This window comes from Miscanthus floridulus, chromosome 19 (genome assembly GCF_019320115.1).
Source record: "Miscanthus floridulus cultivar M001 chromosome 19, ASM1932011v1, whole genome shotgun sequence".
NCBI lineage: Eukaryota > Viridiplantae > Streptophyta > Magnoliopsida > Poales > Poaceae > Miscanthus > Miscanthus floridulus.
This window is the reverse complement of record NC_089598.1, coordinates 28,794,738-28,812,713: the sequence shown is the minus strand read 5'-3', so window position 1 is coordinate 28,812,713 and position 17,976 is coordinate 28,794,738. Positions and strand designations below refer to the sequence as shown.

At 48.7% G+C, this 17,976-nt stretch overlaps 5 pseudogenes; all 5 read right to left on the bottom strand.

The window, feature by feature from the left end:
* Nucleotides 1-433: 433 nt before the first annotated feature.
* LOC136525292 (galactoside 2-alpha-L-fucosyltransferase-like) lies at nucleotides 434-2,166 on the bottom strand (annotated as a pseudogene).
* Nucleotides 2,167-6,540: 4,374 nt separating this feature from the next.
* Nucleotides 6,541-9,131, bottom strand: LOC136529916 (galactoside 2-alpha-L-fucosyltransferase-like; annotated as a pseudogene).
* Nucleotides 9,132-10,546: 1,415 nt separating this feature from the next.
* Nucleotides 10,547-17,752, bottom strand: LOC136529868 (galactoside 2-alpha-L-fucosyltransferase-like; annotated as a pseudogene).
* LOC136529867 (protein ALP1-like) lies at nucleotides 13,641-14,859 on the bottom strand (annotated as a pseudogene).
* On the bottom strand, nucleotides 15,651-16,948 carry LOC136529869 (glutathione S-transferase T3-like; annotated as a pseudogene).
* Nucleotides 17,753-17,976: the final 224 nt, after the last annotated feature.

Below are 17,976 nucleotides of genomic sequence, written 5' to 3'. Positions count from 1 at the left end.
TTGTCCACAGCCAGAAAAACAACCAGTTGACGTTTAGCATATCTCAAAAAAAAAGTGTGAAAGTGAGGCCGCGTTGGGTGCGGCTCTCGGTGCTCCAGCTCCGGCTCCCAATAACTGCGCAACAATGGTTTACTGTAGCATCAAGAAAGGGCTCCAACTCCTCTAAAAATAAACCACAAAGAAAAGGAGCCAGAGGAGCAGCACATCGGGAGCTTCTCCGGGCTCCGTCAAAGTAGTGCTACAGTGGCGGAGCTAGAGGAAGACCCTCCAAAGGGGCTCTGAACCTTATTCAGTAGTGAAAGTGAAAAGAAACAGCTCCGATGTGGAAAAAAAACATCAAACTCATGTACTGTTACTTTTAAAAAATGTGAAAGTGAAAAAAACATCAGACTACATCGTGCTATCACTTGGTATATCTCAGACGTGTTCGAAGCTATTCATTCGCACCAACAAGTTTCAGGCCCCCCAGGGGAAGTCGGGGCAGCGCTGGACGTGTGGCACAATCTTGCTGGCATCCAGCCATTGGTCCTGCCAGAGGTTGTAGTTCGGCGGCTGGAAAAAGCACGGCTCCATTGACACGTCCCGGCCGCACGGCGGATCCGGCACCACTGTGCCGTTGGCCGGCTTGTACATCACCCACGGCCTCAGGCCACCGAGCCCCTGGGCGACGTACCCGAACGTGGACTGGCTGGTGGTCACCAGCACGTCGGTCAGGCTCAGCAGGTAGATCTCGGGCCACGCCTTGGTGTCGTGCGACTTGACGCCGAAGCGCTGGTACTCCTCGTGGCTCGGCTGGTGCACGCTCACCACCTCCCCCGTGGCCGTCGCGTGCTCCCAGTACATGCTCCTGATCGATCTTCTCCTGGTACCAGGGCTTCAGGGACGTGACGAGAACGGCTTTAGACTTCTTCTTGGCACGCGACGCTGGCAACGTCGTCGGCTCTCCCGCGGCGAGCACTTCCGGGAGCAGCTTGTGCTTCTGCGTGCACGAGGTGATCTGCTCCAGGATCTCGGGCGAATTCGGCTGGCCACCGAAGACGCGCTGCGTGGCGCCCGCGAGGTAGGCGTCGTAGTAGCGCGTGACGAGGCCCCAGACGTGGTTGTTGGGGTGGAACAGGTACCTGCCGAGGTGGTGGAGCACGGCGTCGCGCTCCGGGAACATCTTGCCGAGCTCCCCTCGGAACGCTTTCGTAAGAAACAGCCCCGGCACGATGTAGTTGTCCGTGCTCATCACCAGCCACTGGACGTGCCGGAGCAGCCTCTGGTCTTCGTCCCAGAAGAAGTTCCTGTCGTGGATGCCGGCGTCGCTGTGGAGGTAGACGTACGCGAACGCGGGCAGCTGCACATCGGCTGCGGCGGCGTCTGCGCCGCCGCCGATCACCTTGTTCTTCAGCATGTTCCCGTAGGTCTCGGCGGTGTCGATGCTGAAGTTGGCGTAGCTTGCCAGCGGGAAGCCCTCCGGCGGCAGCAGCCACGTGGCTCCGAGGAACGGCTCGCAGAACAGGTTGTCCATGTCGTTGCTGGGGTCGACGAGGACGACGCGGTCCGTGAGCAGCGCGTACAGGAACGGCGAGGATCCTGTTTCCGAGGCCTTCGATGGGCACGGTGACTATGTACCTGCACTCCGGCGACGCGACGCTCTTGCCGGATTTCAGCTGCGCAAGGGCGTTGCTGTAGGCGGCGGTGCCCGGGCCGCACCGCATTTGCAGGGACTCGTGCCGCCGCAGCTTGGAGATGAGGTACGTCGAGGGTTGCCTGCCGGGGTTTCGACGGTACGTGGCGGATTGGTACCGGCTGTGGCTGGATTCTTCGTCGAAGCCGTCAACCAGTAGGCCGCCGAGAAGCCTATCGTGGCGCCGCGCTGACGAGTGACGACCTCGGCTGCATGGCGAGATCGTTCGAACCTGCAAACAAGTGATCTCAGAAACAAACAGGACTAAGGATAAAGGCCAGACAACTCAGTTTACATACGTGCGAACGCATCGAATTAATTTGACCTTTGCGTAAACCGGCCACGGCAGTCTGAATCCAAATCCCCGGTGCTCCAAAATTGCTCCCACTGAGGATGATGACGAGGAGAGGCACGGTCATCACGACGGCAGCGAGCACGGCACTGACCGCCCAGCTCCGCCGTTTGACGTTAACGTCGACCAGCAGCTTCGCCATCTCCGCTTTTCGACGGACACTGGAGCCTCTTCAAACTACTGCAAGTACGTGCTCTGCTGTTCCCTTCGGACACCGTGCTACGCCATACCAAAATGCTTCTTGGCTGCCGGATTGGCCACGAATGTTGTGTACGTAGTATATTATTGCGAAGCAGATCAACCACAAGTCTGCAATAGCAATCTGCATGATGCAGCAACCTCGAATCTCAAGGACTAGTATACTCTCATTTTACGTTTGGAGTCCTATATATAACAGTTTAATATGGACTTTGAGAATGCTGCTACACTTCAACATGGAGTCTATGCAAAAGCTACATGTTAAATGTCTTCGTTACCACTAACTCTGAAAAAAAATATTGAACTCCTAGTAACAAGTCGTGATTTTTTTACAGTATATTATGCGAACACAAGGTTGATATGTGCCCTTATAGTTCGTTTTATGATGAGTGATTGTCAACGTGATCCACGTCCTAGGTTGAGTTTATGAGCTAACCATGGCATGAGTTGGGTTGTGCGACATGTCTCTTGTTTGTGGTGTGCAGGTGTGGAGCTCAAAGACAGTGGTCGTGGCGAGGTGAAGATCAAGTAGGGACCGTGCCGATGGACCAGGAGTGGTGAAGGACGAACGTGAGGCTTAGACTGAGGGACCAAAAGGCCGGGTGACCAGCTGCGGTGGTTGACATATGGGACATCGACAAGCGCAAGTGTACATGGGAGTGACCGTGTTGACCGAGTCAATACGGCGGACGTGTGAGTTGAACGGGGCTCAGGAGGACTTGACAGACGACCAGTCGAGGACGGCGGTGACATGTGTCGAGCGGCAGGGGACGCGTATAAAGTACACTACTCGCGGGTGGTTTGGTGGTTTGGGCATCAAAACCATCGGTGCCCAGTTTCACGGGTTTGGGCCTCAAAGCCCGAGCGGAGGTTCCGAGGAGGAATGGACGACACGTGGCGACATCGAGGAGTTCGCGTCGAGGCGAAGCTATGTCATGAAGGGCGCGGTGGCCGTCGGATGAAGATTATCTCGGGTTGGACCATAGTGTCCTCGGGTTAAGTGGTTCGATTCAAAAATATCTAAGGGCAAAACTGGGATTGTGTAATAGCCCTGTTAAATAGGATGGGTGAGCTCCCATCTCTCTCACCTCTTTTATTTTGCTTCATCCTTCTCTAGGTTTTCCCCTCCCCTTAGGTTTTCTTGTGAGAGAGGTCCACAAATTGAATAATTTGTGTAAGAACCAAAGATTGCAGCGGGAATGGAAGCCCTAACCTCCTCGTGTCTTCCGGGATTCGATTTGTGAGTTATTCTTGTGAGTCGCGTTTGTGTTCTTCGCGTTCTTCCTTTCTCCCTTCTCTTGTGTGGTTCGATTCGTCGTTTTGAGACCGTTTTGATTCGTTCCTTTTGCACTGAGATGAACTAGGACGTGAGTTGAGCCTTTCCACCCAGGGGTTTCTCTAATTCCTCACGAGTTCATAGATCGGGGCGAATCAAGCTCTAGGGTTGGAAAACCGTTGTTTTTCGTGTTCATCCAATTTCTCGTTGATTGGCTTCAAGTTGGGCGATGATCTCCTAGAGTTAGCTCACCTATTGCCTTGTGACCATGTGGTTAAAATTTGGTGGCAATTGGTTTTGATTTGGTCATAAATCGGGATTTTCCTGGCTCCGGGCAGATTTGATCTCCTAGAGTTAGCTCACCTATTGCCTTGTGACTTTGTTCGTGCTGATTTCGTGACTCGCGGACAGTCTGCCCCTAACCCCCGGACAGCCCGTTGTTACTGTTCATGTCACGAGCAGAAGGTCTTCTTTTGGTCGTGTTTTGCTGCTCTGAACCCCGGATAGTCCGGGCCTTCTCGCGGACAGTCCGAGGCGGCTGCTGAAGCATGTCTAGAACTATTTCAGCAAGTTCGTTTTCTGGTGTTTGACTTGCGGACAGTCTGGGATTCAACCGCGGATAGTCCGCCGTTCTTCTTTCTGCCTAGGTCAGAACTGTTTCTCATCGTTCAGTTTTTGGGAGTTGAACGCCGGACAGTCCAGCCCTCAACTCCGAACAATCCAAGACCTGACCCGCGGATAGTCCGGGCTCCCTACGGCAGACAGTCTGGGCCTATGCAGATTGTGTTGTTTTCTCTCGTTCTTTCGAGCACTCGTTTCTATTTGTTCTTGGTTGATCCGTTGTATCTGTTGGTCATCGCCAAAGGTCCCCAGCCATCCGTTGGCTTCTGATCATCCGTTCTCTAGTGCCTTTGCTCTTGGATTGTAATTTTGGGACAGCGGCTTAAAATTTCGAAAGAAATTTGAGGCTTCCGTTCACCCCCTCTAGTTGCTGTTTTTGTTCCTTCATTTTGGTCGGTGGCTTTGTCTCCTTAGCATTGGGATGCACTACAAATCAACGGTAGATTGTTAGTACTTCGATTCTGTCATCGGACCTTTAATTGCAGTGCATAATGGTCAATGGACGTTACTATATAAGTTTTGGCTCCTCTAATTTGACTCGGAGGCCTTAGATCCAATTTCAGCTAGGGATTAGGGATCATGGTCTATGGACTTATAGTACTTAGGTGAAACAAACAACCACTTCCTTTTTTTTTAGATTTCGCAACCTAGCTTGACATTTTTTTAACAACAGATTTAATCTTTCACGGGTTGATCATTACAATCTTGCTAAGATCAAAGACCATGATCGCACAAAGAGATATTATCCTTAAAAACAAGAAGCAACTTAGGAAAAATTGCTAAGCATTCTACCAAAGCAATCCTAGTTGACACTCAACAAGAGAACCTGCATACAAGGTAAGAAAGAGGTAAACAAGAAGTAATGCAAGAACTAGACAAAGGCAAAGAGACAACTGATTTTTTTTTTCCGTGGTATCGGTTTGTGTTGTCATAACACTCTAATCACGTTGCAGCATTGAAGAGTCACCAAGACTCAGTTTAGCTTTCGTTCACTAGTGAATGCCCAATCTCTACCATGGAATGGTAGGCTTCAGGACCATGTGTTACAGCCTCCTCTACCAGAACTCCACCGAGAAACTTCACTAAGTCCTCCACTGGTCTGTCTAGGTATTGACAATCATCGAGAGTAACAAGTCTTCAACTTCAACTTAAAGAAAAAACTCAACCAAAAACACACAAAAACACTCTAGGGTAACTCTCAATCTTAACTTCTTTGCTTTGATGACCGTTTATACGCACCAGGGATAACACTTATATGGACGGTGAAGGGGCTACTAGCAATTGCAAAAAAAAAATTAACTGGTATAGACACCACTGGATGATCCATCGACCACCACTAACCTGATATGTGTTAGAATAGGTTAAGGTGGAACTTAGTTTAAGTTCTATATTAGACCATGTTTGGATGTGCATTTATCCACTTAATCCGTATGTGCTAGAGTGGGTTTGAGGTGAAACTTAGTTTAAGTTCTATCCTAATAACACACATCGAGGGACAAAAGTTTCATTTCCTCCTATCCTGCATCACAAATTAACGGTAAATCTTTATCGCACTCGGTGTGTTTGAGTTGCTCAGCGCGCTTGATCCGGTGGCCGTCGATCCTGCGCTGTGAATGGACGTGATGGTACCGGTGAAACGCACCAAGCGGTTGCGGGGCCCAGGGTGGCAAGGTGGTCTCGGTCGGGCGCCTTCCTGGGACCGCGCGCGGTCGGTGGAGACGCAAGTGCATGCTGCTGCGACCATGCGCGGCCGGTGGAGTGCATGCTGCGTGGCCGATGCAGAGCATGCTGCTTTGCAGCAGTTGCAGTGACCAGGTCACGGTCAAATCACCTATTCTCTTGCCACCCATGCATGCAGATTCAATCGTTTAGTACGAACAGTTGTAAATTCTGTGTTCAATTGTGTAAATTGATTATTCGTAAATGAGTATGGTCAGAATTACTCGAACATCTGATTATTATTTAGCTTTTTTAATTTTATGTATGTTTTATTTGGTTCCCTTTTGAAAATTTTCAATTTACCTTCTATAATCCGGCTAATTTTTTCTTTTTGTTTGTTTAATATTTTTGTACTATATGGATAATTTTTTGGTTCATTTGATCTGGATCCAATGGTCATGATAATCTGAGTGTTGTATGGATGAAAAACACTCAATTTTTTATTTCTATTGTCATTCGGGTGTTTTAGGTGCCATCCACGCTAGGGTGTCACATGCCCTAGAACACCCGAGTGCTGAGCAGACAATCCCCAAATTAAATGTTATGATTAGTTTATGAAACAAGAAATTTTAACTATGCATTACACGATCTTGTTTGGTTCATCCTCACAATTGACTCGACATGATATCACACGTTTAGAAATAATAACAGGATAAAACTTACTATTCAGATTAGCCTTATGTTGAGTCCCCTTGGGACATCCTATTTGTTCCGACCAACAAGTTTCAGCCCCCAGCTCAAGTCGTCACAGTGCTGGATGTACGGCACATCCTTTGAGATGTCTGCTGCCCACTGCTTCAGACGGCAATCATAGCTCGGTGGTTTGTGGAAGCACGGCTCCATGGACACGTCCCAGCCGCACGGCGGATCGGGCACGGCAGAGCTGTTGGTAGACTTGTACAGCACCCACGGCCGCACGCCGCCGAGCCCCTGCGCCACGTAACCGAACGTCGACATGCCGGTGGTCACCAGCACATCAGTCAGGCTCAGCAGGTATATCTCGGCCCACGCCTTGTGCTCGTGTGACCTGGCGCCGGAGCGCTGGTACTCCTCGTGGCTCGGCTGGTGCACGCTCACCGCCTCGCCGGTGACCGCCGCGTGCTCCCAGTACATGCTCTTCAGTTTCTCGTAGTACCATGACTTGAGCGAGGTGACGAGGACGGCTTTGGACCTGGCACGGGACGCTGGCGACGTTGTCGGCGCTCCCGTGGCGAGCACCTCCGGGAGCAGCTTCTGCTTCTGCGTGCACGAGGTGATCTGCTCCAGCAGCTCCGGCGAGTTCGGCTGGACGCCGAAGACACGCACCTGGATGCCAACTCGCTGCTGCGCCGCCGCGAGGTAGGCATCGTAGTAGCGCGTGACGAGGCCCCAGACGTGGTTGTTCGGGTGGAACAGGGTACCGCCCGATGTGGTGGAACACGGCGTCGCGCTCCGGGAACATCAGGTCGAGCTCGTCCTGGAACGCCTGCACAAGAAACAGCCCCGGCACGATGTAGCTGTCCGTCCTCATCGCCAGCCACTGAATGCGCCGGAGCAGCCTCTGGTCGTCGTCGCAGAAGAAGTAGTTGTCCTCGACGGTGGCGTCGTTGTGGAGATGGACGTACGCGAACGCAGGCAGTCGCGCCGTCGAAGCATCGGCGGCGACGCCGCCGCTCCCGATCACCTTGTTCCTCACCATGTTCCCGTAGCTCTCGGCGGTGTCCACGCCGAAGCTGGTGTAGTTCGTCATCGGGAAGCCCCGCGGCAGCAGCCACGTCGTGTCGGGGAACGGCTCACAGAAGAGGTCGTCCATCTCGTTGCTGGGGTCGACGAGGAGGACGCGGTGGGTTAGCACCGCGTACAGGAACGCCGACGCGGCGGCGAGGATCCGGTTCCCGAGGCCGCTGTAGGAAATGGAGACGATGTACGCGCACTCCGGTGACGCGTTCCTCTTGCCTGACTTGAGCTGCTCCAGGGCGTTGCTGTAGGCGGCGGTGCCTGGGCCGCACCGTCGTTGGAGAGCCTCGTGCCGTCGCAGCTTGGAGATGAGGTACGCGGAGGGTCGCCTCCCGGGGTTCCCGCGGTACATGGCGGATTGGTACCTGCTGTGGCAGGATTCCTCGTCGAAGCTGTCGATGACTAGGCCGTTGTACAGCCTATCGCGGTGCGCGGCCGTCGGATGCAAGGAACCTGTCACAGGTCATGTCAAAAGCGGGAAATGGTGGGAAGCGCCTACATGCTGTTATATTACTATTTGTTCACTAGTTACAGTTCGTAGAATAATATGGATGAAACTTCTCTTGGCAAAATATGAATAAGCTTCGCATGATTTGATTTCAAAACAATCTATGAACAGTGATACATTCATTCCAAATAACAATCAATATCAACCACATCCCAGTTGTGTCTCCATTATCAAATCTGATACCACTCGTGACTACGAGTATCTCACCCCTATTTCTTGACCACCAATCAAATATTATCTACTATTTATAACAATTGACTCTTCTCTATTAATCCATGCCCGGCCTACTCATATCGGTGGCTCTTAAAAGGATAACAATTGACTTTTTAGACTTTCAGCTGCCTATGTGTTACTATTGTCATTGAATTGCATTGCATCTCTTCGACGAACTTTCTAATTTTCAATCCAAAATGGCGATTCCATACCTCACCATCAGAAGTTCAAAATCACATCGACCAAGCATTGAAAGTTTCAGATGACTCGAGTATATGAAGGGCACTCGAATACAAGAATACGTGGATGCCTAAAAGGCATAAGGAACTTTCTCCTATATGAACATAAAAGCCCCAATAGAATTATGTTGCTAGTTCTAACATTGGCATTAGCATCTCTATGAAATGTTTGTTAATAAAATATCTGACTTATAGGTTGTCTTGGCTAGCTTACAAGTCTCTTATACTCCAATTCTCAAAAAAGTCTCATACTCCTTTCATGCTAAATGAGTACGTTGTTTTGGCTTTATAGTTTTTTTTTCTATATATCTTATGTTCAGATACATAATAATCTATGTGAAGGCCGAAACAACAGATAATTTTAGAATTTTAGAGCTGATGAACTAGCTATTCTTCTCCTCGCCTTAATGAAAAAACGTGCTACAACACCATGGCGAAAAAAATCTAGTGCAAAGAAAAGACACAGATTGATAGATATACATACCTTGGCGGAAGCTGGCTACTGCAGTCCACACCCCCGGCGCTCCAACGTTGCGCCCACCCAGGATGAGCATGGTGGTCACGACGACAGCGGTGAGCACGGCGCTAACCATCCAGCTCCGTCGCTTGGAATCCATCACCTCCTGCATCTTACTCGCGTCGATAAACCGCGAGCAGAGCAGAGCGTCTCTTCACTCTGCAGGCGCCAGTGCCGCCGTCTGCGCCCGTCGCTTGGCACACATCACATATATGCTTTGCTTTCTGACCGCCGGTGTGATCAGCTGCGTAAGTACGGTCGTATTGCAAATTGCAACGCAAGTCAACTGTAACACCCGCGCCTCTGTAAGGGCTGTAAGTCAACTTCTCTAATAATACAAACTTTTAGCGGATAGTTTTTTAAAAAAAAACCCTAATAACATTCTCACACAATTTTGAAATGTGCGTAAGAGCTTAGCTCTTGATAAGAGCTAGCTTTTCTCTCTCCTCTATCAAAATATGAGAAAAATGTTTAGAGCTAGTTTAAAAATCAATTGTTGGAGCTGCCCTGACATGCTTGGAGTCCTAGTTAGACCGGCGCGCATGAATTTTGGAATTGCTGCAAAATACTTGAGGGCATCACGCATCCCTATGCTACAGGTAAGTGTCTTTATTATTAACTCTAATAATGTTCAAAGTAAACGCTCCGCAGTAATAACTGGTTCTTTTTCTTGGTGTTGAGGTTCGTGCCTTTCGGGGCTCTATTGCGCGTTGACGTTGCGCGGCAAGTTGGGCTGTGAAATAAATGGAACGTAGAGAAATGTAGTTTACACAACTTGTTCAATTTATCATTTGACTACTACCTCCGTTCAAAAAAAAAGCATCCTAGATTTAGATTAAGTTGATTTTTGTAAGTTTAATTAGATATATAGATAATATTATTAATATTTGTGTCTCTAAGTAAATTTATTATGAAAATAATTTCATGATTCAACTAATAATAATACTTGTTAATATATTTATCAAATTTGAGATTTCTTATCATTTGACTACTATCAACTAATAGTACCAATTATTTTAATAAACAAGCTAAGAATGACATTCTAATTTATAAAGTTTGTCACCGAAGCTCGATGAGGATCGATGCTATCATGCTTTCAATTCTAGCTTCAACGGATTCTAAAGTTGTTGTTTTTTACTTGAAAAATAATCTTCAAAATACTTTTGTTTGATTGATTCATTATGGCTCTACTCGGCTGCCATTATAAGCCGGCTTATCAGTCATGGTACATAATATTTTCTCTTTCAATAAATCAACCGTATAAATCAGCACAATGTTCTCTTTTCGTGTTCGGTGTGCCCTTCACTGCATCCATCACCATGAACTTCATAGAGCCATCATCAACTAATTCCTTGGCTTAGCTTAACACATTCTTCTTCTTCTTCTTCTTCTTCTTGTGTCTTCAGGTTTTAGACGCATGTGATGACAGCAATCTGTGCTTTCCAATGATAAATCTTCTATCTTTGCCCTGAAGCCACCAATGTACATTTTCTACTACCAGGTACACAACCTGTATTAGCTGCGATGAACAATCTTCAAACCCCAGCTCATGTCGATGCAGTGCTGGACCTGAGGCACAATCTTTCCAGTGTCCGCCCCCCGCTTCAGCCTGCAGTCATACAGCGGCGGCGCGTGGAAGCACGGCTCCATGGGCACGTCCCCTCCGCACGGCGGATCCGGCACATGGGTGTCGTTGTCCGGCCTGTACATCACCCACGGCCTCACGCCGCCGAGCCCCTGCGCGACGTACCCGAACGTCGACCACACCGTGGTCACCAGCGCGTCCGTCAGGCTCAGCAGGTATATCTCGGCCCACGCCTTGGCGTCGTGCGACTTGGCGCCGAAGCGCTGGAACTCCTCGTGGCTCGGCTGGTGCACGCTCACCGCCTCGCCGTCGCCGCCGGTGGCTGCCGCGTGCTCCCAGTACATGCCCTTGAGCTTCTCGTAGTACCAGGACTTCAAAGAGGTGACAAGGACGGCTTTAGTTTTCCGGGTAGGTTCCGGCACCAGGGGCTCTGCCTCTGCCGCGGTGAGCAGTTCCGGGAGCAGCTTCTCCTTCTGCGTGCACTTGGTGATCTGCTCAAGGAGCTCCGGCGAGTTGGGCTGGGTGCCGAAGACGAGCACCTGGATGCCCACCCGCTGCTGCGCCGTCGCGAGGTAGGCGTTGTAGTAGCGCGTGACGAGGCCCCAGACGTGGTTGTTCGGGTGGAACAGGTACCGGCCGACGTGGTGGAACACCGTGTCCGGCTCCGGGAACAGCCTGCCGAGCTCCTCCTGGAACCCCATGACCAGGAACAGCCCCGGCACGATGTAGCAGTCCGTCCTCATCACCAGCCACGGGATGTTCCGGAGCACCCTCTGGTCGTCGTCGCAGAAGAAGAACCTGTCCTGCTCGGTGGCGTCGTGGTCGAGGTGGACGTACGAGAACACCAGCAGCTGCTGCGCCGCCGGCGGCGTCCCGGCGACGCCGTCGGTCCTGAGAACCTTGTTCCGCAGCATTTACCGTAGTTCTCGGCCGTGCTGATGCTGAAGTTGGTGTAGCTCGCCAGCGGGAAGCCCGCCGACGGCAGGAGCCACGTCGTGCCCGGGAAGGGCTCGCAGAACAGCTTGTTCATCTCGTTGCTGGGGTCGACAATGAGCACGCGCTCGGTGAGCAGCGCGTACAGGAACGCCGACGCGGCGGCGAGGATCCGGTTCCCGAGGCCCCGGTACGAGATGGAGACCAGGTACTTGCACTCGGGCGAGGCGATGATGTCGCCGCCGCCGCTCCTGCCCGACCTGAGCTGCTCCAGCGCGTCGCTGTAGGAGACGGTGCCCGGCCCGCACCGCCTCTGCAGGGCTTCCTGCTGCCGGAGCTTGAGACGAGGTACGCCGAAGGCTGCTTGCCAGGCCTGCGACGGTACATGGCGGACTGGTACCTGCTATGGCAGGATCTCTCGTCGAATCCGTCTGCCAAGAGGCCGCCGAGGAGCTTGTCGTATGATCTATCACCTGAAATTGACACAACAAAAGAAAATCGTCAGATGCATGATTCAGTAGTGAACCCCATCCACTGCAGTTGCATTGCAACTCACGACAAAGTTTGCAGCGACATGGAGTACAGCATTGGTCAGAAAACCATCAGTTATTAAAATAATTGTTCAAATTTTTGAGAAACAAATAATAATTGTTCAAATGGGCAGTACAATTCATGTTAGCCTAGCTCAAAGCTCAACACACAAAATTGGCCCATTAACAGCCCAACTTGATCCACCTCATCCTCGATTGTCCGATCAAGTTAGTTTGCACTGTTGTCTAGTCAAAAATATTTAGCACATGTGGCTTTGTTTCCCTGTAAGAATTGGCTAACCGGACTAGGTTGGTTAACAAATCAAAAAGTGAGATGCAGTAGAAAAGGGCCTGAGTTAGCAGCAGTGTATAAAAAAGGGCATTCTCTAGTTACCATATGAATATCACTGTAACAATATCCACACACTCTAGATTCAGAGTATATCTCCTCTGCATATGTCAGAAGTAAATGTCGGAGAAGGAATAATAGTGATTTGATTAGACAGCAGATGTTTATAAAACAAAACTTTAAATGTTTCTAGTACTGATTTTTTTTTATCTGGCTTTCAATTTATTACATCGACAAATGGTTCAGCTCAAAATCATCAAACAAGGTAATAACACTATTGTAATGGGTGGTACTAAGTCTAGCTCCTGCTCCTAGCATATTAGCTCAAAGTGACTGCTGTATCTCCTAGGATATTAGAGCATGGTTAATAACCTAGCCAGCAGCGGGTGGTATGCCACTGCCATGTCATATACAGCCAGCTATATAGCCAACTCATATAGTAGATGAGCTCTTTGGCTGGCTGCTGCTTAGATTGTAATCATTTATTGCTCAAATGTGCAAACAAGCTGCAAACCATCAGCTGTGATCACATCTTTGTGGCTGTATATATGTGCTCATTCAACTAGAAAACAAATATGCTCATCCATACGATTTTACCAAACAAAATCTGAGATGAACCATTTTACCAAACAACATAATAAAATGGAAGGCCATTGGCAGATAGATGGCAAATTTCAAGCAACAATACAAATTTCAAGCAACAATACCAGATAGATGACAAATTTCAAGCAACAGTTCGCTGGCACATAGACCATTAACTAAAAACAATACTAAATAAGTTCGTTGGCACACAAGCCATTAACTAAAAATAGTACTAAACAAGTTCACTGGCACACAGGCCATTATTTATTGATCTAGACGACGGTGCTAGAAGCATGAAGCCATAGTTGATAGCTGAACTTCGGTAGAATGCAGCAGCCAGCCCATTTGCATCAAAAGTGAAAACACTGCAAGCATAATAATGCGAAAGTCAAACATATGGGTCCTGAAAATTAGCTAGAAAAGTTTCTGTTTGTGGATAAGTGTGGATCAAATATGTTGAAGAGAACATGTTCAGAATTTTAGAGTGGATACCTGCAAGTAGCATCTGCAGCATTCAGCACGCCATGCCCAGTCCTGATTCATGAAAAGATACATGTAAGACATCATGATAGTTCTCACTGTGAAGGGAAAAAATAACAGAAACATGTAGATTTCATAATTCTACCATGACTAGTTCTGATGGCTATTTCCAAACCTACGCCAAATGTGCTCGACCAAATCATTTTTAAGCTGGGTATGCTATGGACGAGCACGGATAGCAGCTTTTCTACGCAACACATCAGCGAAGCACAGATTACCACCAGTGTTCACTTCAGGAGGTAGAGCAATGGATGCCCCTGGATTCTCATTCAAATCAATATGAATAGTAGCATCCTCTCTCTCATCTTCCACTATCATATTGTGGAGAATCACACAAGCTAGCATGATCCTTCCAACACTCTTCCTCTTCCACAGGCGTGCAGGATGGCGAACAATGGAAAAACGGGACTGCAGTACCCCAAAAGCACGCTCCACATCTTTCCTTGCCCCTTCCTGGTGCTTGGCAAACAACTTATGCTTCTCTGTTTGAGGAAGTGTAATAGTCTTCATGAAGGCTGCCCATTCTGGGTATATACCATCAGCAAGGTAATAACCTATGTTATACTCATTCCCATTAACTGAAAACTGAATTTGAGTGGCTTCTCCTTTTAAAGCATCAAAAAATAGTGGGGACTGGTTGAGCACGTTAAGGTCATTGTTTGACCCAGCAACTCCAAAGAAAGCATGCCAAATATGAAGGTCCTGAGAAGCAACAGCTTCTAGGACTATAGTTGGAACTCCATAATCACCACGGGTGAATTGACCCCCTCCATGCTAAAGGACACTTCTCCCAACGCCAGTGCATGCAATCTATGCTACCTAGCATTCCAGGGAAACCACGAGACTCATTAACCTGGAGTAAACGCTCAACATCCTCACGTGTGGGGCGTCGCATGTACTCCCCACCAAACACCTCAATCACCCCTCGTGCAAACTTGTCCAAGCACTGTAATGCAGTGCACTTTCCAATCTTCAAGTACTCATCAAGAGCATCTGCAGGAGTGCCATAAGCCAGCATGCGCATGGCTGTTGTACACTTCTGTAGTGGTGACAGCCCTATTCGACCAGCACAATCTGCCCTATAAGTAAAATAGGGAGACCACTGACCAAGGGCATCCACAATGCGTAAGAATAGACGCCTATTCATATGGAATCTAGTACGGAACATACTCTCGGGGTAGAGTGGTTCTGCAGCAAAGTAGTCCTCTACAAGACGCTCATGAGCACCTCCATGATCCCTCCGGATGCTCTTTCTAGGACCATATTGTCGCTGAGAAACCCCACCCGAGAAGGCAGCCTTGATCTTCATTGTGAGCATGCTAGCAAAGGAGTCGAGGACGCTCTGCTCTGCAACATGCTGTTCAATGATTTTGGAAGGAGCTAGTTCATCAGAATCATCTGAGTATGAATATGAGTCAGACATGGTTTGGGCTGAGTAGAAAGATGAGAGAGCACGAGTAGGAAGATGAGAGTGTTCTGATGGGCTGTAGAAGTAAGATGGTGACTACAATGTCCTCTATAAAGACATGGCTGAAATCAGCCTCAATCAACTCAGACATGGCTGCCACTACTTGGCACTGTTGCCATGCTTCAATAGTAGATAGAGAGGACAGCATTGTAGTTCAGCACTGCATTGTATAGAGTGTTCTGATCTACATTGTAGTTCAGCACTGCATTGTAATTAGGTGCAATTTACTGCATTGTAATTAGGTCCTAAATGCACCAGAAACCAATAGTGTCCACGTTTTCAGCAACAAAATGTATTTTAGTAAGCAAGACCTTAGTAAATAAAAAAACTAAGTTTTAGTAGGATTGTACCTCAGTCATTTTTGTTAAATAAGCTCTCCCTCAGGCACTTCAATGCCAACATATGCTCAGCTTTCACATCTTCAGGCATTCCAGTTGTGTTTTGCATCAATAATGATCTATATGTTTCTAGCATAACTGCCTCCTTGTGCTCTTTTGCTGCAAGGTGAGCAAGCCTCCGAGATTCAAGCTTCTCACTGGACACACGCCTTTGTGTTTCTAACATCTCTGCACGCCCTTCATTTGCTACTTTTTGAGCATCTAAAAAGTTGTTAAGCTCATCTTCAAGATCTATTATACAAGGCTGCTCTTTTTTTTCTTCATCTGCTCCTTAGCTTTCTTGCCCCCTATTGGCCGTTCATCATCATCTAGAGAGAAATGTTGCCCCACATCCTCCTCAACAAACTTTCTCTTGCCTAGTTCAAGATCCTCGAGGCGTTCCAGATAGGCGTCCCATTTTGGCTCCTTGCTAAGAACTTCCCAACAATGCCTAAACATGAATGGCCCATCTTTTTTGTGGTCTTCTTCGTAACTTTGCAGTGCCTTGTTCATTACATCCTCATCAGATTCACCACTAGCCCACATAGCATTGGCCTCCTTCCAGTTACCACCAAACCAAGCAACCCTTTTCTTAATTCTTCCAAAGTGATCCTTTATTTGCTTGGCTGTCCTGACTCGGTCTTTTGGGGTGGTGCTATTAAATACATCAGCAACACCTTTCCAGTACTGATCATTCTTCTTAAAATTGGCTTGGATTGGATCATTTGAATTATTCACCCAAGCAGCGACCTAAAACATTGTCAAATTGTCAAAAGATGTTAACTGATGTGCTAACATTGTAACACATGGAGCCCATTAACCAAAAAAAAAGAAGATCTTACCAATCTAAGATCCTCCTTTTTTGTCCATGTCAAGCGTTTTTCAGTCCTAGTATTGTTGTCAACATCAATATGTATTGCTTGTGATGAACTCCCATTGCTCGCAGCTTGTGGTGTGCTCTTCAAAATATTTAGGAAACCACCAGGAGGGTGAGAATCTAATCCCCTGGCAAAAAAAATGTACCCTAAATCAAAATTTGCATTAAAGAACTAGATATAAATAAATAGCAGCTTAGAACTAGAGATCTATAGTTAAAAAATTCATGTCTAACTAGATAAGAAGCATCACAAAAACTGCAGAAGTCTCTCGCATACAGGACATCTAATTTCATAGCTACAGAGATGAAATGCTTGCACATAAATATTAATCGTCATCGGTACAGAGATAACATACCATTCTTGCACATCGGACTCCTCAAGATTAGGCCCGGACCAAGGATATGCTGAAGCACCAACGCCAGGAGGTGCCCACCAAGGGCCTTGAGCCGATGAGCTTGCCATGCCCGGTTGCTGTACGCCGGTTAGCCAGCATGGTGCGGAGGAGGGAGGCATGAACTGTGGCGGGCGAGGCGGGCACCAGACACCAGGTCCAAACATAGAAGGGATGGACGGCGGGGGAGCGGGCTAAGTCGTCGCGGGCTGACCAGACTGAGCCACCGGCGGCGGAATCTCCATGGGCGTTGGCGCAGATGTTCTCTTGGACTTCCGACTCATCTCGCCCAAGTGATGGCTGCTGGGTATGGCAGCTAGGGTTTGGGAGAGGTGGCGATTGGGGAAGATTTGGGGCTTAAATCCTTGGATTTGGCACGCGAGGAATCGATTTGGCGCGCGAGGAATCAATTTGGCGGGAAGAGCATGATCTATTTGGCGCTGGGGAAGGGGAAGCGGAGCACGGGATCGGGAAGGAGAGAGACGGGAGGATGAGGCGCCGGCTTCTCGCTCGCATCAGGCTGGAAGACGGCGTTTTTTTTCTCGTACGCTGCGCTACAGCCGGGCGAAGAGAATAACGCTCGCTCCGTGATCTCTCTCCTCCATGGCTGTTTTTGTGATGGCGTGGACTCCTCTCCGTCGGCTTGCAGTCGATTATAATACTTGCTCTTAGCTCAAAGTCCTTGGCGTGGACTCCTCTCCGTCGACTTGCAGTCGATTATAATACTTGCTCTTAGCTCAAAGTCCTTCATGCATCTCTATCAGTCTATTGTACATATGCTTAGTGATACAACAATGTTCTCTCTTTAATGCGTGTCAGAGCACTTTTTGCACTGTACTTGCACTTAACTCGTACTAGGTGACGATCTGAAATCGAGCTTGGCAGCTTGCAGACATACAGCCTGTTCGGGCTTATTGACTGGAATAAACATATGCAGGATCAATGCTTTTGTTGGGAAAACAAAACAGAACTCACCACCTCTTGTGTTTCTTAGGCCCAGCAATTCAGAGTCCGACGACGTCAGCGGCCGTCGATCGCCGGAGAGGAGGAGCAACAGAAGCAAGGGAACGGAGAGCACGCAGCAACACAACCCCGACAACGACGGGTCGTCCCTCGCGCTTCGCCATGTCTGCGAAATGTCGCCCAATCGGCAATCAGTCCCACCGGCGCGAGCAAGGCTGATGAGCAGCAACGAATTCATAGGGAAAGGTTTCGGTACAGGTCAACTGCGTTGTAGGAAGCTCTGCTTGATGTGCCTTCGTGCTCAGCACTACAGTACGCCTGCTCTCGGAGAATCGTCGTAGGTGCATGC